We start from the raw sequence: 24,286 nt of genomic DNA, 5'->3' as shown, positions 1-24,286 counted from the left end.
AATAGGGTGCAGTTATGATGTTCGGACACACCATCACACTATGGTGTTCCAGGCTGTATTAGTTGTGAAACAATTTCCACAATGTCTTAATTCTGTGCCAAACTCGTAATTTAGATATTCATCTCTATGATCATATCATAGATATTTTATCCTCTTGTCACGACGATCTTTCAACTTCACCCTGAAATTACTTGAACCTTTCAATAATTCAGACTCGTGATTCATCAAGTAAATATACTCAACATCTACTCAAATCATCTGTGAAGTAAGAACATAACGATATCCACTACATGCCTCAGCACTCATTGGACTGCACACATCAAAATGTATTACTTCCAACAAGTTGCTTTCTAGTTCCATTTTACTGAAAAACGAGGCTTTCAGTCATCTTGCCCATGTGGTATGATTTGCATGTCTCAAGTGATTCAAAATCAAGTGAGTCCAAACGGTCCATTTGCATGGAGTTTCTTCATGCATATACACCAATAGACATGGTTCGCATGTCTCAAACTTTTCAAAAACGAGTGAGCCCAAGGATCCATCAACATGGAGCTTCTTCATGCGTTTTATACCGATATGACTTACGTGGCAGTGCCACAAGTAGGTGGTACTATCATTACTATCTTATATCTTTTGGCATGAACATGTGTATCACTACGATCGAGATTCAACAAACCATTCATTTTGGGTGCAAGACCATTGAAGGTATTATTCAAATAAACAGAGTAACCATTATTCTCCTTAAATGAATAACCGTATTGCGATAGACATAATCCAATCATGTCTATCCTCAACGCAAGCACCAATCTCGATGGTAGAGGGAGCGTACGATATTTGATCAACCTTGGAAATACTTCCAACACATATCGTCATCTCACCTTTCAGCTAGTCTCCGTTTATTCCGTAGCCTTTTGTTTCGAGTTACTAACACTTAGCAACCGAACTGGTATCTAATACCCTGGTGCTACTAGGAGTACTAGTAAAGTACACATCAACACAATGTATATCCAATATACTTCTATCGACCTTGCCAGCCTTCTTATCTACCAAGTATCTAGGGTAATTCTGCTCCAGTGGCTGTTCCCCTTATTACAGAAGCACTTAGTCTCGGGTTTGGGTTCAACCTTGGGTTTCTTCACTAGAGCAGCAGCTGATTTGCCGTTTCATGAAGTATGCCCTTTTGCCCTTGCCCTTCTTGAAACTAGTGGTTTCACCAACCATCAACAATTGATGATCCTTCTTGATTTCTACTTTTGTGGTGTCAAACATCGCGAATATCTCAGGGATCATCATATATGTCCCCGATACATTATAGTTCATCACGAAGCTCTAGCAGCTTGGTGGTAATGACTTCGGAGAAACATCACTATCTCATCTGGAAGATCAACTCCCACTCGATTCAAATGATTGTTGTACTCAGACAATCTGAGCACAAGCTCAACAATTGAGCTTTTCTCCTTAGTTTGCAGGCTAAGAAAGTCGTCGGAGGTCTCATACCTCTTGACGTGGGCACGAGCCTGAAATCCCATTTTCAGCCCTCGAAACATCTCATATGTTTCGCGATGTTTCAAAACGTCTTTGGTGCCTCAACTCTAAACCGTTTAACTGAACTATCACGTAGTTATCAAAATGTGTATGTTAGATGTTCGCAACATCCACAGACGACGTTCGAGGTTCAGCACACTGAGCGGTGCATTAAGGACATAAGCCTTCTATGAAGCAATGAGGACAATCCTTAGTTTACAGACCTAGTCCGCATAATTGCTACTATCAACTTTCAACTAAATTTTCTCTAGGAACATATCTAAACAGTAGAACTGAAGCGCGAGCTACGACATAATTTGCGAAGACCTTTTTGACTATGTTCAGGATAATTAACTTCATCTTATGAACTCCCACTCAGATAGACATCCCTCTAGTCATCTAAGTGATTACATGATCCGAGTCAACTAGGCCGTGTCCGATCATCATGTGAGACGGACTAGTCAACATCGGTGAACATCTTCATGTTGATCGTATCTTCTATACGACTCATGTTCGACCTTTCGGTCTTCTGTGTTCCGAGGCCATGTCTGTACATGCTAGGCTCGTCAAGTGGGGAGGAGTCCTCGTCTTGATCACCAAGTCTTGTGGAATCTTCCATGTATGCGGCAGCTATCTGAACTGTCCCATGAGTATACGGCCATGGGGGTCCTCGACCCAATCTAACAGATCGGGAGACGACGTGGTGAGTGCCCCTAGTCCAGGACACCGTCAGTAGCCCCCTGAACCGGTCTTCAAGTTAGGGACGCTCCTCGATTCTTCCGAACTGTTCTTCATCTTCGGTTGTCGGTCTTGAAAACTGCTTCAACAAATCTTCTCTTCTTCGATCTTGAGGATCACCGAAATGCATTCAACGAGTTTACATGTCGGGTATCTGAGGAGCCCCTTTAAGTTTCCGGCCTTTATCAATGCCTTGTTATATTTATGCCACACCTCGGGTTTGAAGTTGTTCCCGGGAGGCAGTGTCCTCTTGCGTCCGAGCTCTAACGCCGAACTATATTCGAGGTATCTTTCGCAGCCGAGCACCAATGTCGGACCGCTTCCGAGCTCCAACGCCAGAATGTATCCGAGCTCCAACGTCGGACTATGTCCAAGCTCCAACGCCGGACTGTATCCGAGCTCCAACGCCGGACTATGTCCAAGCTCCAACGCCGGACTATATCCGAGCTCCAACGCCGGACTATATTCGAGGTGTCATAAATCACCTTGGTTCAAAAAAGTTGAAGGAGTTTAGCTGAACTTAATGCCGGAAATGCCCTCTATGGAGCCAACCACTAGCGCCCGAGCTTTATGCCGGACTGCTTCCGAGGTGGTGCACCACCCCGACTGTGGGCCAATTTTTTTGTTAATATTTTTTATTGGTGCAATTTATTCTCTGCTGAGATATATAGCCAATAGCCCTCAAGGTGTGTATCGGTCTAAAACCCGAGATGCACTTGAAGGATGACCTAAAACCACTAATCCCAGTAGCCGCTGAGACTCAGGTTGATTTGCAAAATCGGTCTGAGGACCAACTCCTAGCTCGGCATGATACTTCGGGACAAAAAGCGGTGTGCAGAGTCCTCGAGACTCAGGTTGGGTGCGGCCGACCAACCTGAGGATCATAATCTCCTCGAAAACTATATTGCACTTAAATTTTCTGCAATGGATTGCCAATGCAGTAGCCCCCGAGACACTGGTCGGGTGGCAACACCAGATCAGGGGATCGTTGTGCCCCTTTAATATTTGTAAATAATAAGTCCGATGCCCAGTAGCCCCCGAGCCTTAATGCGGGCACGGGTGGCCGAATTAGGGATCAGTATCCATAGTAAAATCATAAATTATGTGTAATGACTCTATGTATCCAAGTACTTTATGTCATTAATGCTCGGATCCGCATTGTACAAAACTTTGTTGACCGACCATCGGCTTCCACCTCCTCGGCTAGTAGCCGAGGAGTGTTTGTCCTACTTTATAAAGCCTTTATGAGGGCAAAGATTTACGACAAACAAGGCAATCTGGTCATACGGTTTTATAAACAAAGGTACGCAGAGATATATGTTATATTACTGTTTAACATAAGAAATGTCTTCCAAAGAAAATAGTCCCGCTATCGGTTCCTTTCTTTGGGTTGTCATGCTAAGCATGATCATGAAACCTCAGCTCCAACGTAAGAGCAAAATATCGAGGATTTAGTTTGGGAGGCCTGTTAATAGCCCCCGGTAGTGTTTGGCGACAGTTGAGGTCAAGTCGTAAACACTTCGGCCAATGTTATGAATGGCCCGTCATTTAACACAGTCATCAGATCGCTGACCAGTTTACGCTTATTGTGACAGTCAGTTTTCGCCTTTCTACACTGAGGTGCTTAACCATGTGAGCTGGAAGCACAATCGCAGTGGTTCTCCCTTTGCACGCCTAGCCGAACAAAGCGAACGTAGGAAGCAAGTGCAGGAGCCGGGCAGCCTAACTATTGACCGAAGACGCAATTCGAAACCGATGCATATATAGCAATATCCGAGAATGTTTTTGCCGAATCTCTAAAGGTGTCCGGCGTTGCACTGCGTGACTTGTGCTGAAAACACACAAACAGTTTAAAGGTGTCCGCCATAAGCTTGGAAAACCAAAAACGTCAGTAAAAATGTGACGTCCGAACAAGATCAAGTGTTCGGTGCCAATCCGAAAATTGGACTTAGAAAAAAAAGAGTGCTTCTGTCGTGCTTTAATATGACACATCCTATCTCAAGACTTCAAGCGGGTCAGCCTACAGCTTCAACCTCCTATCCCGAAGGCGGAGTACTTCTCATTAGGCTAGTTTAGCAAACTAAACTCTAGCGGCTTTGAGAGAGAAATTAGGCTCCCCGGCTAGTGACCACACACTCGTGTCGAAAAAAGGAGTGATGAATAATAATAGTAATAAAAACTTTGCAACAACTGCGAAGAAGAACACTTATTATAAAACGACTCATATAAATTTAAGAGCCCCCAAGTGAGTTGGGTAAAAGAATTTTATGTATAATGATTGTATGTACCAAAGTACTAATATCATATCTTTGTTCACCCGAGCTTTAAACGCGTCTTAACCGACCGTCGGCTTCTCCCTCTTCGGTCAAAGACCGAAAAGTGTTATGTACTCCACCTGTCGAGAACATCGACAGTGTTTCCGATAACCAGGCAACCGGGTCATAAGGCTGTAACAGAGAAAGCGCGCTCAGGGAACCTATGCTATGTTACAGACGAAGTGTAAGAAGCATCTTCGAAGAAAATAGTACCCCCACCGATACCTTTCTTCGGTGCTCATTATTACTATGAGACTTGTGCAATAGATTTTTTGTACTCATGAGTTACGTTGTGTGCCGACCATGATTGAAAACAATAAGAGCGCTAGCTTTCAGCTTCACCCAGTCTGAGGTCAGAGCTCGGATGACCCGGTCGTGACAATCGCAGAGGTGCTCCCTTTACTCCCTAGCCGAACAATCGGGAACGTAGGGGTAAGCACAGGAGCCAGGCAACCCAGCTTGCAAATCGCTTATGTCAATATGGTGCATATTGTGGCGTAATACACGAACAAGGAACGAAGCCGTATAAGTATAATCATATGCAAGAGGAAAAGCTCCGTCAAGGGAGCCCCCAATTAAACGGGGTATTTGAATTTGCATGTCACAAACAAAGTTTTGACAAGGAGATTTTTTACAAGCAACTTTTTTTCAAAAAAGTATAATGCTTGGGCGAACCGAACACAAGTTAAAAATTAAAACTTTGAGCATGAAAGCGACTTAGCTGGTTAATGTGTTCGGCATTGATGACGCGGTCCGAGCTTGATGCGGGACAAGGTTCCATCCCCCAAGCCGGTCCCGAGGTGGCGGAGCGGAGAGCTCGACACGCCGAAGTGGTGACATAGCGCGGTCAATGCAGGCCGGCAGAGTGATGCCGAAGTCCCCGGCATGGGGTAATGAAGTGTTGACGAAGCCCTCCGTCTAGCCGAGGTGGCGTGGTATGTCAGTATGCTGAGTTGACGATACTGCCCAACTCGGATCATTTTCTTGTGCACAAAAAATAGTGCAAACCAGAGATAATAATAATAATGATAATAAAAAATGTTGCATAATAAATAATTTATGCAAAGTGAGTAATAAAAGAAATATGGCCTGGCGCCGAAGTCGATGTCGATGCAGGGCGTCGGCGTGATGCGGTAAGGCGTGGTAAAGCCTGAATTCACAGGTCGGTCCGAGTTCCGGATGCGGCGTTCGCCGGACTATGTACGGAAACTGACCGAACCACCATGCGATCGTCGTTAATGCGGCCACCATTTGATAGACATGCGTACATATGATGGACAAACCAGAGTAATAATTCCTTGGGAAAAATGAACCCAAACAAGCAAAAAATACTAGGATTAATAGCACCTGGTTTATTTGTTGTAGCAATCCGAAGAAAGGTGATTCCTAAAATTGGGAATCGATCCGCACACCCATTGCCTGATGGGCAATAAAGCGACGGCACGACGATGCTGGCAAAGGTTGGCTCGCCGAGGCAAAGCCCTCGGTCCAGCTAACGTGACGGAGCTGGTCGGCTAGTGACGCCGAAGTCTCCGGAGTATAGGTTGATGAAGAGATGGCGAAGCCCCCGGTCCAGCCGAGATGTCGAAGCCTCGATGTCAGCCGATGAGTCGAAGTAGGTCGGCATGATGGACACCATCTTGAAGAAGCAATAGTGCTGCCCTGCCGATGCAGGTCGTGACGTGGTCGATGCTGGCTTGATGAAGTGACCGTGCGGCGATGCCGGTATGCCCGCTTCGTGTAATCCATGGGGCGGCGATGTTGGTGATGATTTATCCTTCGCGATGCCGGACTCTTGTTCGGTTTGCCGAGATGATGATCCGAAGAAGTTGAGCTCGGCTCAATAAAGTGACGACGTGTCTAGCGCAGGTCGGCAGCCTTGGAGCAATATCGCCGGACTGGTTTGACACCAGCATGATGATGAAGGCGACTTCAGGGGAGGCTTAAAAATTTACAGGCGCGTGTTTAAAAACAACGCACAATACCCCAGAAGAGAATTCCTCTAAAAAGGTTGTCCAATGTCACGTTCATAAAGAAACATGAATTCGGATCGGATCCGTATTCGCGTAGAAAACGGATCCGAAAATTGATCCACTCATCGGAAGGTTCCCGGAGTTTGAACCGTCGGATCGAGCTGAAATTTGGAGGTGTGGTAGATATGGGAATTCCTCAGTAGATGAACGGTTGGATCTTCCAAAGGACCTCCGAGCTAGGCTCTGGAGACCACGCCCTAAACTCGTCCAGATTCCCGTCCAGATTTGACAGGGCTCCGGTATATCGTAGATTGTCGGAGATTCCTCCATCGGAACTCGACGAAATTTTGCATGGCTGTTGTAGACTCAATTCCGCACAATTCCACCAAAGGGATCGTCAAAGCAATGCTCTAAGAGGTGGTGGCAGCGGATACAAGTTTGTTGTTCGGAAAAATAGGACGGTCGCCCGAGGGCAATGTTGACGTTGAGCCCCCGAGCTCCATGGATGATTCCTCCATGATCTTGATAGAGATCGGAGTTGATGTTGATGAAGGCCCTCGTCCTAACATGACGATCGAAGATGGAGCACGGTTCTCGGTCGAGCCAAGGTGACCAGTCGAGCCGGCAAAAGATGCCGGCATCGCAGTTAACCTACAGACGAGTTATCGATCTTTTTGCTGATCACACAGCGGAACTCTCAATGAAAGCATCAATGTCGATGTCAAAACCGGCGGATCTCGGGTAGGGGGTCTCGAACTATGCATCTAGGATCGATGGTAACAGGAGGCAGGGGACACGATGTTTTACCCAGGTTCGGGCCCTCTTGATGGAGGTAATACCCTACGTCCTGCTTGATTGATATTGATGATATGAGTATTACAAGAGTTGATCTACCACGAGATCGTAGAGGCTAAACCCTAGAAACTAGCCTATGGTATGATTGTATGTATATCTATCGACTAGCCTGGCCTCGGTTTATATAATGCACCAGAGGCCTAGGATAACAAGAGTCCTAACCGAATACGCCGGTGGGGAGGAGTCCTCGTCTTAATCACCAAATCTTGTGGAATCTTCCATGTATGCGGCAGCTGTCCGAACTGGCCCATGAGTATACGACCATGGGGGTCCTCGGCCCAATCTAACAGATCGGGAGACGACGTGGTGAGTGCCCCCTAGTCCAGGACACCGTCACTCATCGAACATGATCCGGGAGACTTGGACCCTACGTCAAGCAACCAACTGGGAAGCCACGAGGTAGGGGGCGCGCCTACCCCGCCCCCCCCAGGCGCGTCCTCCACCCTCGTGGGCCCCCGGTTGCTCCACCGACGTACTCCTTCCTCGTATATATACCTACATACACCCAAACGATCAGATACGGAGCCAAAAACCTAATTCCACCGCCGCAACCTTCTGTATCCATGAGATCCCATCTTGGGGCCTGTTCCGGAGCTCCGCCGGAGGGGCATCCATCACGGAGGGCTTCTACATCAACACCTTAGCCTCTCCGATGAAGTGTGGTTGTTTACCTCAGACCTTCAGGTCCATAGTTATTAGTTAGATGGCTTCTTCTCTCTTTTTGGATCTCAATACAAAGTTCTCCCCCTCTCTTATGGAGATCTATTTGATGTAATCTTCTTTTTGCGGTGTGTTTGTTGAGACCGATGAATTGTGGTTTATGATCAAAATTATCTATGAACAATATTTGAATCTTCTCTGAATTATTTTATGTATGATTGGTTATCTTTGCAAGTCTCTTCGAATTATCATTTTGGTTTGGCCTACTAGATTGATCTTTCTTGTAATGTCAGAAGTGCTTAGCTTTGGGTTCAATCTTGCGTTGTCCTTTCCCAATGACAGTAGGGGCAGCAAGGCACGTATTGTATTGTTGCCATCGAGGATAACAAGATGGGGGTTTTTATCATATTGCATGAATTTATCCCTCTACATCATGTCATCTTGCTTAAGGCGTTACTCTGTTTTCATGAACTTAATACTCTAGATGCATGCTGGATAGCGGTCGATGAGCGAAGTAATAGTAGTAGATGCAGGCAGGAGTCGGTCTACTTGTCTCGGACGTGATGCCTATACACATGATCATACCTAGATATTCTCATAATTATGCTCAATTCTGTCAATTGCTCAACAGTAATTCATTCACCCACCGTAAAATACTTATGCTCTTGAGAGAAGCCACTAGTGAAACCTATGGCCCCCGGGTCTATCTTCATCATATTAAATCTTCCAATACTTAGTTATTTCATTTGCTTTTTTACTTTGCTTTTATTTTACTTTGCATCTTTATCATAAAAATACCAAAATATTATCTTATCATATCTATCAGATTTCACTCTCGTAAGTGACCGTGAAGGGATTGACAACCCCTTATCCCGTTGGTTGCGATGAGTTATTTGTTTTGTGCAGGTACGAGGGACTCGCGCGTAGCCTCCTACTGGATTGATACCTTAGTTCTCAAAAACTGAGGGAAATACTTACGCTACTTTGCTGCATCATCCTTTCCTCTTCAAGGAAATGCAACGCAGTGCTCAAGAGGTAGCACTAGACTCTCTCAATTGGGAGAGCTGGTTTGCACTAGAGCACGACGAAAAGCGCCGCCGCGGTGTCCATGTCGACCATGCCATGGCCCCGCCGCCCCTGACATCTTCCCAGGGGAGGAGGCGGAGGCGGCCTCCAGTGCGTAGGTTGTGCTGGAGGCCGGCATGCAGCGCGCCCTCGAGGAGAGCCAGCGTAGGGAGGACACACACTGGATTGACATGGAGGAGGCCCTCCCGCTCTCCACGGCCGGTGACTACGTCATGCCCCCGCTGCTGCCGCCGGCGTTTCTCCCCGAGCCGAAGCCCGAGCCACAGTCCACGGAGCGCCAACCGGAGGCCTACCGGTGAAGTGGCCAAGCCGACGAGTGGGTCAGCGCTCTGTCCTTGTGGCTCGGGGCGACGCCGAAGCAGGAAGCCGCATACCTCCAACAATGGAGGGCGCGCGCTGGCGGACGAGCGGCAGATGAAGCTGGAGCGCGGCTTGGCGCGTGAGGCGGAGGAGGAGTTCTTGGAGAGGGAGGATGGAGAACGCGCCCGTGCAGCAGCAGTGCAGCCGCCGCCCCTGCAGCCGACGTGACAGCCTGTGCCGGCACGACAAATGACGAAGAAGGCGGCACGTGGCTAAATTTCGTGTTTTGACCCTTTTCTAAAACCTATTCGAGATTTGACCCTAGTTTGAAAAAAAATCGAGATCTGACCCTTTTGCTACCGCCAGGGACCATGGCGATAGGGTATAACAGCCTACCGCCAAGGTCCCTGGCGGTAGGATTGCATGCCCTACCGCCAAAAACCTCCTAAGTATTGAACACAGTGCGTGCTCGTGCCTACTGCCAAGCACCTTGGCGGTAGGGTTGTGCAGACTGCCACCAGCCCGGTTGGCGGTAGCGATGTTTCCTACCGCCAAAGTCCGTGGCGGTAGGCTGTTAGACCCTACCGCCATGGACTCTGGCGGTAGCAATGTTTACTACCGCCAAAGTCCCTGGCGGTAGGCTGTTAGACCCTACCGCCATGGACTCTGGCGGTAGCAAAAGAGTCAGATCTCAAAAAGAATATTCAAACTAGGGACAAATCTCAAATAGGTTTCAGAAAAGGGTCAAAACACGAAAATTTGCCGCGGCACGTGCAGCGTGGGAGACCGCTTCCCCTGGGCTGGGCCGGCACCGGCGTTTATCGACCTCACCGGCCCCAGGAGGAGGAGGACAACGACGATGCCTAGGATTGCGTGCTGACGAATCAATTTTTTTTAAAATTTATTAATGCTTAAGTGGACTTTGGCTGGCAAATTGACCGGCCATTTATGTTTAATTATGCTTATTTCGGCCACGTGTTTACGAAGGTTGTTTTATGCCGCTCACAAATTCAGGTCTTCCACCTGTTGGGTAGACCGGCCGACCCGAATGAATAAGCGGACGCGTCCGTTCGCTCGGCCGATTCAAATAAACAAAAGGCGAATAAAACGTGCGTTCATTAGGTTCACCGCGTCGGAGTTGCTCTTACACTACGATAGTTTCAGTGAGATGTTCCCAGAAGACAAGAACCTTTATTTTGAAATTAAAAAATATTGTTCGCTGCGGTGTTTCTCCTGGTCCTGGTGGCCTCAGTCACGTACCAGCAAGTGTTAGGGAAAAGGCATGACTTGACTCTTGGCCACTCCTGGTGTGTTGCAATTTGGTGCGTGCTTTTGGTTAGGCGCCCTCCCCCTCCCACTTTCGAGGGAACATCTCGGTGTAGTACTACTACGTAAAATAAAGGCCTTTCCATGATCAAAAATCGACTACGGATCCACTCCTTTTGCTCTGACACGCACCATGGAACAACGAGAGCAGCAGGCAGGCAGACTCATCAATAATCACCGGCATCTCGCTCTGGCCGCATATGCATGGCTGGCTGCCGACCGGCCGGTGTGCTCCACTCAAAGATCATAATATTTATTTGTATACGATATTTTGTTCATCCAACGTACGTAGCGGTCGAAGGCTGCTTGTGGGCAGGCAGGCGGCCACGAGGTCCCGAACTCGCCTCTCCCATTTAACTAACCAAACTCCCCCCGACTTGCCCGAAACGCCCAGTGGACCATCACGCGCTCCCATGGCCCCCTCTGCTTTGCACTGCCAATAATAGCATGTGGGATACCTATATTGTATTCTCCGACAAGACCCCATTCATGGCCAGCAGACTAATTATTTGTACCCGTACTAGTACTGGTAACTCGTGTCGATATCCTACTGGCTAATGGCAGGCAAAGTTATGTTTTCCTTGCTTGGCGCTGCGGTTACCAGGAGAGGCTGATTAGATAGCCCTCAAAGATACCAAAGGACTAACAGTGACTGCTTTGGTGGGAAAGAGCCAAATATTCGTGCTTTGATCCTTTTCTGAAACCTATTTTACATCTAATTTTAGTTTGATTTTTTTTCAAGATATGACGTTTTTGCTACCTCCAAGGTTCATGGTGATAGGGTGTAACAGCCTACCGCTAGAGGCCTTGGCGGTAGGAAACAGCCCTATCGTCAACAGACTGGCAATAGTCTGTACAACCCAACCGCCAAGGTGTTCGGCGGTAAGCACGAGCACGCACTGTGTTCAATACTTAAAAAGAATTTGCGATAGGGCATGCAACCCTACTCCAGGGACCTTGGCGGTAAGCTGTTATACCCTATCGTCATAAGCTCTGACAGTAACAAAAGGTCAGATCTTGAAAAAAAATATTAAACTCGAGTCAGATCTTGAATAGGTTTCAAAAAAGCATCAGAACATGAAATTTAGCCGTGGAAACATACATGCGTCGGACCGCATCAGGTCATCTGGCACTTTGGCCCGGCCGGTCTAGCTACTACAGCATCTGCAAAAGGAGGGAGATAGATTTCCAAACACGGACACATCTATATCGATGGATCGATCGGCCGGAAATGTCATGATCCGTGCTAGAAAAACACCAAACCGTTCAATCAGATTGGCCACTCTAGCTCCCCGGTGTCATGCTCATGCACGGCAGCTCCGGAAATTGCCATGCATGTGTGTGGGCTAGGGCAGCTCCAACGCGCCATCCTATTTTGTGCGGGCGTGTAAGTTTGGCCTTAATCAGACAAACGCGACCACCCAATGCGCAACCGCAATCAAAATTTTTGTGTCAGTTTGGTGTTCAACTTGATCCATTTTTAGAGCAAAAGTGCTTCCAGTTTGCGTCGAGATGGACACCAAACGAACGCGCATGCGTCCTTTCCTTATCCGTCTTGGGCCCGCATGTCGGCCGTCCAACTTCTTCCCACCAGCCTCATTTAGGCCGCATGCATGAACTAACCCGCTTGTCATCCATCCAGCCACCCAGCCGCGTCCTGTTTAATGGGAAGCCGTGACCGCTCCGTCCACACACTTCCACTTCCATCAACGCGTGCCACCTCAAGCCCCGACACCCCCTAGCTCGGTCCACCGCTCCACCATCTCCCACCAATCTGTTCACGCACTTTCACTTCCATCAACGCGTGCCTCCTCGAGCCCCGACACCCAAACCCTAGCGATGTTTGCCGCTCCACCATCTCCCACCGATCCGTTCACGCACTTTCACTTCCATCAACGCGTGCCTCCTCGAGCCCCGACACCCAAACCCTAGCGATGTTCGCCGCTCCACCATCTCCCACCGATCCGTTCACGCACTTCCACTTCCATCAACGCGTGCCTCCTCGAGCCCCGACACCCAAACCCTAGCGCTATTCGCCGCTCCACCATCTCCCACCGGTCCGTTCACACACTTCCATTTCCATCAATGTGTGCGTCCTCGAGCCCTGACAGCCAAGCCCTAGCTCCGACCGCCTCCCCACCACCTTCCACCGGCCGCCTCCCGCCATGGTGTGGAAGTGGATCATCGACAAGAGGAAGCACGACCATGAGGCTGGCTCGCCGCCCGGCTGCTCGCTGCTGCCTCCACCACCACCGCCCCAAGACCTCCTCGCCCTCCGTATTCAGTAGCTACCTGCCGGCAGCCCTGCTTCGCGTGTGGTCATACGTGAAGATTGAGATTTGCCAATGGTATTGGGAGACGGAAATGCCGCTGCCGTGGACCTACGTCAATCTCCCGAACAACTGGCACCTGTCGGCAGATGAGGTACCCGTGTTGCCGGTCCCGGTGAGCGTATGTGCCCTCCTTGAGGAGATCAATCGCCGCCGCCGGACCTCGTCAACACTGCCAGGTACGCCGTGGATTCCCCACTCTGGGACATGTGGTTCCGGGATGAGCACCACCTGCGCGGCAATCCTATTTTGTCGGGAATACTTCAAGCCCGCCATGGGAGCGCTCTTCCAGCCACGCGTGTGCTCTGAGCCCGTCCCGGTCATGGGCGGGTGCGTGGCCTAACGCCGACGCCCTCCCCCTCGCCATCCCCGCCATCACCAGCGCCCACCATGTCCGCTGAGGAGGACAAGGAGCTGGTGAGGAGGGTGCTCGAGGACTCCATCCGGGAGCACGATCGCGCCCAATGGGAGGGCCTCGACATGATGGTGGTTCTGTAGGCCTCCAGTGATGTCGCCATCCCGATACTGGAGGTCGAGGAGGAGGTGCAGGAGAAGCCACCCACCGAGGCCTTGGCAGGGTACTCCTGGACGTGGATGGAGACGGTTCCTTGCACGCTGGAGTATGTGTATGTGCCGAACGCGTGGGTGGGCGCCGACACATGCTCACCGTCCCCGCTATGGCCATAAGGGTGCAGGCGCCTCCTGCCTGGTAGCCACTGCGGGGGCCGCCAACCCACCTATGGCAGTCACTGACGTACATCGACCTCACGATGGACGATGAGGATGGCGGCGAAGGCCATCAAACTAGTTTTTATGTTCCTTCTTTCGAGTTCAGTTTGAATATGCGGCCCTAAAACTTTGTGGACGTTCATGTAATATATATCGTGTTTAAAATATTCAAAATTTCTATTTGGGTTGATATTTAAAAGTCCGAAAGCAGACAAATTTTGAGATGCGGCGGCCGGTTCGGTGCATTGACGGTCGGACAATCGCATTCGGACGCTCGCTCATGTCCGTTTGCTCGACTAAAATGGATAAAACGAACATATGTTTGGGGTCACACGTTGGAGTTGGCCTTAACGTCATGGTGCATCACCGGCCGGAGAGGCCGATCCAGGCACGCATGCATGCATTTTGTGCTACCTACAGCTAGTTAGGGCATCTCCAGCCGTTCGGCCCCCAGGGCGCTTCAATATAGAGCGGCCTGGGGGCGTGCCGGTGCTAGTTCGGCCCCTGGGGGCGACCTAGCTCCCAGTTACGCCCCCAAGCGCCGGCCCCGGGATGCGGGAAATTTGAACTAGGTCGTTCTCGCTCACAAAAGACGCCACAAATCCGGCGATCGGACGTAGTATGGCGTTACAAAAATCAGAGCGTCGCACGCCGCAAGTTCACGTGCGCAACAAATCACTCGGCGGGGTCGGCTCCAAGCGTTGGCGGAGTCGGCGTGCGCAGGCTCAGCGGTGTCAAAGCTGCTTCGGTGCTGGGATGTGTCGGCGTGGCTTCGGTACTGCTGGGCGGCGATGTAGAGGCGTCATTCGGGCTTGGCGTCCGAGCGGCCGTGGGCGCGGGAGCTGGCGTCGTCGGCGTTGCCGTCTGCATCTGGTTCTGGATGAGGCCGCGCTCCGCCATGTACCATGCCCTGAGCTGCTCGTCGTTGCTCTGGAGCATGTCCGCCCCGCCCATCAGAAAAGCCATGTCGGTGTTCCTCTTCTTCGCAGCGACGTTGGTCCGGAGCAGGTCGACGTTGGTCCGGAGCAGGTCGAGCTTGATGGCGCTGTTCGTCGTCAGCGACGACCACCGTGCCTCGGTCTTCTCTTCACGTAGGACGGCCCGGGCCTGGGCGTCGGCGAGGCAATGCTCGATGGACTCCTGCACTCGCGCGGTTGCCGCGTCGGCGTTTTTCGCCTTCTTTGCCAACTTGTGGCCGTCCGGCCGCCCCTCTGACGCGCCCGGAGTCGTCGCGACCGGCTTGTATGTCTCCTTGGCCTTGTCGAGGGTACGTCGGACTTTCGCCCACTTCTCGCACTTGTCAATGCGCTTGTAGACGTGGAGGAACTTGAAGTCGACGTCGAGGTTGTCGCGCCGATACATGGTGAACATGCGCAGCAACTGCGCGGAGGAACAAACAGTTGGCGGGCGGCGGGCGTAGACGATGAAGAGATGCGGGTGAACGGCGTGCGCACCTGATCCTCAATGCTGGCGCCGCTCTCCGGGCGAGCCGCGACCTCCTCGACGATTCCATGCCATTTGTTGCATGCCCCTGAATACGCCCCCAATGGTTCGCCATCGCCTTGGAGCCGCGCTGCATGTAGACGCCTTTGAAGTAGGGGTCGACGAGTTTCCGCTCGTCGAACTCGGCCTTGATGCGGTCCCAGTACGTCTCGAAGCTCTGGTTCATGCCGGTGGTCGGGTCGAGGCAGACGACTTTCCATGCTTCGGCGAGGCATTCCTCCTCCTTGGACGTCCACTTGATGCGCGCTTCGCCTGTCCTAGCCGCCCGCTTCTTCTTCTGGCGCCCCTTCGTCGGATCAGGAGCTGGCTCCTCCTCCTCCTCGTCCTCCTCCTCCTCCTCGGGTTCCTGCGCTTCGTGCGCGTCCTCGCCGTAGACGTAGCCGAGCTCGGCCTCCATGTCGCCGCTGAGATCCACTACCTCGTCCTGGGTGGCGAACCCGGGAGACGCGGTGGCCGCGGTCGATCCTGTCACGATGATGTCGTCCATGTCGGCTCCTGTATCGTCGGCGTCGTTGAGGTGCGAGAAGGGCAGTGGTCCACGGCGGAGATGGGGCGTCGGTGTGGACGCATAGGCGGGCGGCGAGTAGTTGTATGGAGGGTGCTGCACGCCGACGAAGGCGGGCGAGGGTGTGTGCGTCGCGGGGTGGCCATGGGGAAAGGTCACGTTTGGGTTGAACCCACCGTGCGCGTCGCCGTCGGCGTAGCCGGGCGACGACGATCTCCATGGAGATCCGACGCCTTGCTGTCCCCAGGGCTCGTACTGGGCGTGGCTGACGACGGGTGGATTCATCATCCCCGCGTGGTCGACCGATGAGGAGGACGCCGCCGCGCGCGCCGCGTTGTCGCGGGCCTTCTTGGCGATGGCCCTGTTCCGCCGGTCGGCGGTGACTGCGTCGCGTCGCTGAACTTCCACCCTCCACTCGGCGTTCGACATGCCCGGTGGCTTCAATGGCGGCGCCCTCGGCTTCCTCTGCTTGGGCTGGGCTACGGTGCCAGTCGTGGTTGCCGCCGCGTGCGGCATGCCGTACTTCTTCGGCGGCATGGCGGCGACTGGAAGGCGAGCGGAAGGGGGTTTGGAGGGAGAAAGGGAAGGAATGGCGGGAGGAAGGCGAGCGAGCGGGAGGGATGCGAGGGAAAAGCGTCAAGAAACGGCGGGAAAAGGCCCTCGGGACGCCGCCAGGGCGGACCCACGCGCCTTTTTTGCTTGTGCCGGCTCCCCAAGCGCCCACCAGGGCGCGGGTTCGGCCTGGGTCCGCCGGCACTAGTTTTGGCCCGAGCCGGCGGAAAATGGGCTTCTGGGGACGCGACTAGACCATTTATTTGGCGCCGGCGCGGCAAAAACGCCTGGAAGAGGCCTGTTGAGGACGTGGCCGGAGATGCCCTTAGTGCTGCCTATGTAGTACGTCCAATGATGCATGTCGTACATGATGCATGTGCGGCGGGAGTCTTTGATTCGAGTCGAAGGGATAGAAAACGATAAAGGTGGTGGGCTGGTCTAGATATGTAGAGCCGGGCGAGCTAGCTATGAAGAAGCTATGTAGCTCGTGGACCTCGCTAGCGTGACTCGTAGTCGGAGCGTCGGAGAGTTCGCTGTAGTCCTCTCCCATGTTCCGATGGACGAGCATGCATCGGTGCAGACTATGGTTTCCTTTTTCGTGTGTGGGTACTAGCATGGCTTTCCACCCAGCCCCAGCCAGCGCCATAGCTGCCAACGGGCAACAATTCCATCTCATGCACCTTGCATCGTCGCGGCTCAGTAAATCGGGCAAAACTCCCAAGAGACCACGCGCCCGGCCCGGGGGTGTTTTTTTTTTTTGGCAAACCGGCCGCTGGCCGGTAGGAATTACGTACTTAAAAAGAATTGCTAAATCTCAGTTGACTAAGACTTAATCAAGTTTCAGTCGATGCAATATTCGTAGAATCCTACGTAAAGATTCATGTATTTTTTTTCTTTTTCCTTCTTACATGTTATATCATTTAACTTAAATTTGATTAAGTCTCAATCGAGTGAGACCTAGCCACACCTATAATAAAATTATACTGCCAAGCACTCCCTATTTCATCACTCTAATGGTCAATCGACCGGTCGATCTAATTAAGCTGGCGGAAAGTTAAGAAAAAAACACAGTACGTGCCTGGAATGGAGGAAGGACAAGACACACATATTTGCGAATCGAAATCACTCACCAGGGTTCGTAATGTACGTGCCAACTCACGTGGCTGTTGGTCAACAACGGAAAGGCCATGGCCACTGTTTGAACAGTCCTTTGCGTAGGCATCTTCCCTAGTCTTACTGTTAAAAAGAAAGGCATCTTCTCTAGTCTTTAGACCTATCGCGTTGCAGCAGAGGCTCCTTTAATCTTGGCAACAGGGGAGAATATTCGTACTACGTGCTACCCGCCATGCACGGCGTCGACATTGCAACGCGAACTCGACGGGTCGACCCATGTCGTCCTACGGCTCCCAGCCAACACTCAATGGCAGCACGGCTTCTGTCGATCCCGTCGCGGAGGCCGGTCAACATCCATCTGCTTGCATGCCATGGCTCACCCCAAAGTTTCCCAGTGTGCACAGGGCAGCAGTGAGTCACGCATGACACTACTCATTTTTCTTTCCGTGTAGTGACTTTTTCCCAAAGCCTCTGCACGCACGGCAGAGGAAAAAAGCGTGGTAAAATCAGATCAGCAGTCCCGTCCATCTACTTTCAATCAGCAGCTTTCAAACGCCAGCAGATGACTAGTTACTTCCTCTGTTCTAAATTACTTGTCTTGAATTTATCTAGATACGGATGTATTTAGACTTATTTTAGTGCTAGATACATCCATATCTAAACAAATCTAAGACTAAGTAATTCGGAACGGAGGGAGTAGATCACACCCGCGAACAGCCAAAAACACGTGAGAGATTTGGGATCATGATAAAGCCAGGGCGTGTGTGGCGAGCACTCTGCCATGACCGTACGGCTTTGCGATTAACGTCTGAAAAAGGCATGAGAGGAACCCGCACGGCTCGCCGGAGTTGAGCCGCCCTGTCGATCAAAGCGAAGGGACGGGGTGGATCGATGGCGCCAAGACGGCGCAACGAGACGACGCGAGAGGGCAGCTCGTCGCTTTCCGTTTTCAAGGACGACAACGAGCCGGTGGCCTGTACCGTAGTACTAGTGCGTGATGTGGTTGTGGGGGTCCGGGCGTGCCCATTGGGCACCAGCGCTAGCTGACGTTTCTAACGTAGTACCACGACGACGACGACGACGACGAGCCTGCTCATCCACGCAAACTCACCCTGGGATTTCCGCGGCAGACCAACCAAACCATGAGTGGCGTGTACCACAGAGTAGTCTCATGCATGCATGTGACCGTCGATTTGGAACGGTGCACATGAATGAACGAGTGAAACAGCGGAGCTGCTCATTGGCCGCTGAGGGGCGACACGTACACATCGATCGCATGACAGATGCTCCCCAGCTACTACCTATTTGCCTGTGCTCGGCCATCCGCAAAAAAAAAAAAAAAAAAAAAACTGACCGTTGACATGCGGGGCCCACCGGTCGGAGCGGGGCGTCGAGGGCCCGACACCGAGGCGCGAAAAGAGGAGAATATCTACGCCTACTTACGTATTTTCGATACCTCCTAGAAGAGATAAGAGGAGATTTCCGCGCGCATCGCCGTCGGACGTCGACGCGAACCAAATATCTGAAATCCGAAACACTGTAGGCGATCTGGACCGGAAATTATGGCCGTCCTTGTCCTGATGGCTGGACAGGTGATGAAAAATGGAACCGAGTACCGGTCTGGTACCTGGCTTATATGGAACTCCCGATCGGTACACGCGCGCCGGTCGAGCTTGACCTGCCAAGCGATCGATCGATCGGGCACGGACATGTGGATGCGCCCAGGTCCTTGTTGTCCGCCCGGAGGGCATTTCCTTGATCGGCGACGGCTCACCTTGTGTCCGACGACCGCATCGAAAGGAATCGGGGGGACATGGACTCCCCAGCAGCTACTACTTTAAAACAATTCTGGATGATGATCTACTACTACTAGTTAGTAGTAGTAGTAAACCATGTCTGTATCGGACATGCCTGAATTGGCTCCGTCAGTCAGTTTCGTGATATATATACTGCAGCACCGGCATATTGTATTGTGGCCGACAGGGCGCAAAGGAGATGCATGTGGTATGAGTGGGTATGCTACTCCTAGTTTCTGTGAAGATTCCAGCCGAACGGGTGGGTTGAGCGTGACGGGTTGGTGCTCCCGCCCGGTCACGGACCGGCTGATTGATGTCAGGCCGTGGACGAGATACTCCATGGCAGCCTAATGCCTAGCGCAACGGGGTCTACCACTGCCGGAGACCCCTACAAAAGGGAGATGGAATTTACCGCGACGATTCCCGGTTCCCCACTGTCATTTCGGGGTCACATGGCTCATGACCAAGGACGGTAAAAGGGGATGGAAAAGGGCAAGGTCTCACGAGTCACGAGTCGCACCTCTGCCGACGAGCAACAACGGCCGGCCGGCCCCCCCGAGTGCCGCCCCCCAAACCAGCAGGTTGCGACGCGACGGGCGGGCGGAATCGCATTGGATCCAACCAGCTAGAGAACACGGCCGGGCCAAGTGTACGTCCACAAGTGTAATTTTTTTATAAGTCCACCCTCCGGCGTTCATTCATGCAGCGGCGGCATATCTGCGTGCAAAGTACACGTAAAAGGCAGGGGCTGAGTGATCCAATTATGGACTTGCTATCACATTCCTTGGACGCCACAAAAATCTACCGGTTTTCTTATCAATTTTCTCAATAAAAACTAGCGATTGATTTGAGGTGAATTAATCCAATTTCTGACACGTCGGCTCGCTAGTTAGGTCCTCATGGCACAAAATGTGCAACACAAACGGATTGGTTGTTAAGTTAAAGGCCGGCCCGCCTGCCAGGGTTCCATCCACACCTCTAGTCCACCTCCTCACCACCGTGGCGAGCATCGGCAGCAACAATACGCCATGGTGGCTGGAGAACACCAGCCGCGCATGGCTGCCAAGGTGAACACAAGCTGGGACTCGTGCGTCAAGGAGCAAGGCTCCCGCCGGACTCGTCGTCACCGTCCATCCTCTCATTCAGTGACCACCCCAACACCATTGCACCTCATGAACGTCAGCTGTAAACTGTCGCCATGAGCCTGGAGCCATAGATCCCCACGCAAGCACTAGTAGAAAGGGATTTCTATTTTCGTGCCCCTAGTTCCTTAGTTGTGCTCAGTTTTGCCCCGCCACTTTTAACGCTTCTGACTTCCCCCTCGTCCCTTGGCCACAGCCTATCAAATGCCCAGATGAAGCATTCAGTCGGGTCAAAGCCCATCATTGACCGTTACATGGATGACAACCTGACAAGTGGGACCTGAAGAGTGCGCCAGCGACGTCGCATCCCAACCAAGGGCTGAGCCAGTGCGACACATGTGCGTATGTGCTTAAAAGCCTGGGTCGGACCGTTCAACATGCGTGAACATTGTCAAATACCATTTTCCATTTCTAATCAAACTAACAAATTCATTGAACATTCATTTCAAATCCAGTTGAGTTGATTCAAGTTCCTAAATTCATCATATCTGCAGGCATATGTAATAGCTAATTTTTGTAATTATACACGAAGCTTTTATATGTATTTTAATTTAAATTATATTTAATATATATAGGACTTCATTAGAAATTCCTAATCAATTCCTTATTGGTCCAACTCTAGTACGATTTTTTATTATAAATCCTTAGTTGACCTCATTAATTTGCATAACTATTTTCATAGAATTGTGCCTACAAAATAACACTGAAAAGATAGCTTCCAAAAGTGGCAGTTTCCCAATTTTTGCTACAATAAAAAAATCATTTCTCAACTGCCAAAAGGAGGGCTTTTTGTGCGAAATGAGTGGAACAAATATGGCAATAAAATATAGCGCACTTGCCGTTTAAATTTGAATTACTTTATGTAAATCTCTAGAAATAGTGAATGATTTGGCACAAGTCCAAATTTGGCCATCTACTAGGCTCACTAGTAGAAAAAGGGGCTTTCGTTTGGGCCTGGCCAGCCCATTAGTCCAGGTTCTTCCACGAACCGGGACCAATGGATGCATTCGTCCTGGTTCGTGAGCCCGGGGGGCCGGCCGGGGCATCGTGGGCATTGGTCCCGATTCGTATCGACCCATTTGTCCCGGTTCTAGGCACGAACCGGGACCAATGGGCCTCGCTCCTGGCCCACAAATATTGGTCCCGGTTCTTGGCTCGAACTGGGACAGAAGGCTGAGCTTTAGTCCCGGTTCCAGCTGTTGGGGAACGTAGTAATTTCAAAAAATTTCCTACGCACACGCAAGATCATGGTGATGCATAGCAACGAGAGGGGAGAGTGTTGTCTACGTACCCTCGTAGACCGGAAGCGGAAGCGTTATCACAACGCGGTTGATGTAGTCGTACGTCTTCACGGCCCGACCGATCAAGCACTGAAACTACGGCACCTCCGAGTTCTAGCACACGTTCAGCTCGATGACATTCCTCAGACTCCGATCCAGCAGAATGTCAGGGAAGAGTTCCGTCAGCACGACGGCGTGGTGACGATCTTGATGTTCTACCTGTTGGGTTTCGTAGTAATTTCAAAAAATTTCCTACGCTCACGCAAGATCATAGTGATGCATAGCAACGAGAGGGGGAGAGTGTGATCTACGTACCCTTGTAGATCAACAACGGAAGCGTTTGGTTGATGTAGTCGTACGTCTCCACGGCCCGACCGATCAAGCACCGAAACTACGACACCTCCGAGTTCTAGCACACGTTCAGCTCGATGACGATCCCCAGACTCCGATCCAGCAAAGTGTCGGGGAAGAGTTCCGTCAGCACGACGGCGTGGTGACGATCTTGATGTACTACTGCAGCAGGGCTTCGCCTAAGCACTGCTACAATATTATCGAGGACTATGGTGGAAGGGGGCACCGCACACGGCTAAGAATATGATCACGTGGATCAACTTGTGTTTCTCTGGGGTGCCCCTACCTTCGTATATAAAGGCTCAAGGGGGGGGGTGCGGCCGGCCAAGGAGAGGCGCGCCAGGAGGAGTCCTACTCCCTCTGGGAGTAGGATTCCCCCCCCCCCCCCAATCCTAGTTGGAATAGGATTCGCGGAGGGGGGAAAAGAGAGAGGGGGGCCGGCCCCCTCTCCTTGTCCTATTCGGACCAAGGGAGGGGAGGGGCGCGCGGCCCATCTTGGGCTGCCCCTTCTCTTTTCCACTAAGGCCCACTTAGGCCCATATAGCTCCCGGGGGGGTTCCGGTAACCTCCCGGTACTCCGGTGAAATCCCGATTTCACCCGGAAAAACACTTCCGATATCCAAACATAGGCTTCCAATATATCAATCTTTATGTCTCGACCATTTCGAGACTCCTCGTCATGTCCGTGATCACATCCGGGACTCCGAACAACCTTCGGTACATCAAAATGCATAAACTCATAATATAACTGTCATTGTAACCTTAAGCGTGCGGACCCTACGGGTTCGAGAACAATGTAGACATGACCGAGACACGTCTCCGGTCAATAACCAATAGCGGAACCTGGATGCTCATATTGGCTCCTACATATTCTACGAAGATCTTTTATCGGTCAGACCGCATAACAACATACGCTGTTCCCTTTGTCATCGGTATGTTACTTGCCCGAGATTCGATCGTCGGTATCCCATACCTAGTTCAATCTCGTCACCGGCAAGTCTCTTTACTCATTCTGTAATACATCATCCCGCAACTAACTCATTAGTTGCAATGCTTGCAAGGCTTTAAGTGATGTGCATTACCGAGAGGGCCCAGAGATACCTCTCCGACAATCGGAGTGACAAATCCTAATCTCGAAATACGCCAACCCAACATGTACCTTTGGAGACACCTGTAGAGCTCCTTTATAATCACTCAGTTACGTTGTGACGTTTGGTAGCACACAAAGTGTTCCTCTGGCAAACGGGAGTTGCATAATCTCATAGTCATAGGAACATGTATAAGTCATGAAGAAAGCAATAGCAACATACTAAACGATCGGGTGCTAAGCTAATGGAATGTGTCATGCCAATCAGATCATTCAACTAATGATGTGATCCTGTTAATCAAATGACAACTCTTTGTCCATGGTTAGGAAACATAACCATCTTTGATTAACAAGCTAGTCTAGTAGAGGCATACTAGTGACACTCTGTTTGTCTATGTATTCACACATGTATTATGTTTCCGGTTAATACAATTCTAGCATGAATAATAAACTTTTATCATGATATAAGGAAATAAATAATAACTTTATTATTGCCTCTAGGGCATATTTCCTTCAGTCTCCCACTTTCACTAGAGTCAATAATCTAGATTACACAGTAATGATTCTAACACCCATGGAGCCTTGGTGCTGATCATGTTTTGCTCGTGGAAGAGGCTTAGTCAACGGGTCTGCAACATTCAGATCCGTATGTATCTTGCAAATCTCTATGTCTCCCACCTGGACTAGATCCCGGATGGAATTGAAGCGTCTCTTGATGTGCTTGGTTCTCTTGTGAAATCTGGATTCCTTCGCCAAGGCAATTGCACCAGCATTGTCACAAAAGATTTTCATTGGACCCGATGCACTAGGTACGACACCTAGATCGGATATGAACTCCTTCATCCAGACTCCTTCATTTGCTGCTTCCGAAGCAGCTATGTATTCCGCTTCACACGTAGATCCCGCCATGACGCTTTGTTTAGAACTGCACCAACTGACAGCTCCACCATTTAATGTAAGAACGTATCCGGTTTGCGATTTAGAATCATCCAGATCAGTGTCAAAGCTTGCATCAACGTAACCGTTTACGATGAGCTCTTTGTCACCTCCATATACGAGAAACATATCCTTAGTCCTTTTCAGGTACTTCAAGATGTTCTTGACCGCTGTCCAGTGATCCA

Source organism: Triticum urartu, chromosome 2A (genome assembly GCF_056163025.1).
Source record: "Triticum urartu cultivar PI428250 chromosome 2A, HENAU_Tu73, whole genome shotgun sequence".
Classification (NCBI taxonomy): domain Eukaryota; kingdom Viridiplantae; phylum Streptophyta; class Magnoliopsida; order Poales; family Poaceae; genus Triticum; species Triticum urartu.
This window is presented reverse-complemented; position numbering follows the sequence as displayed.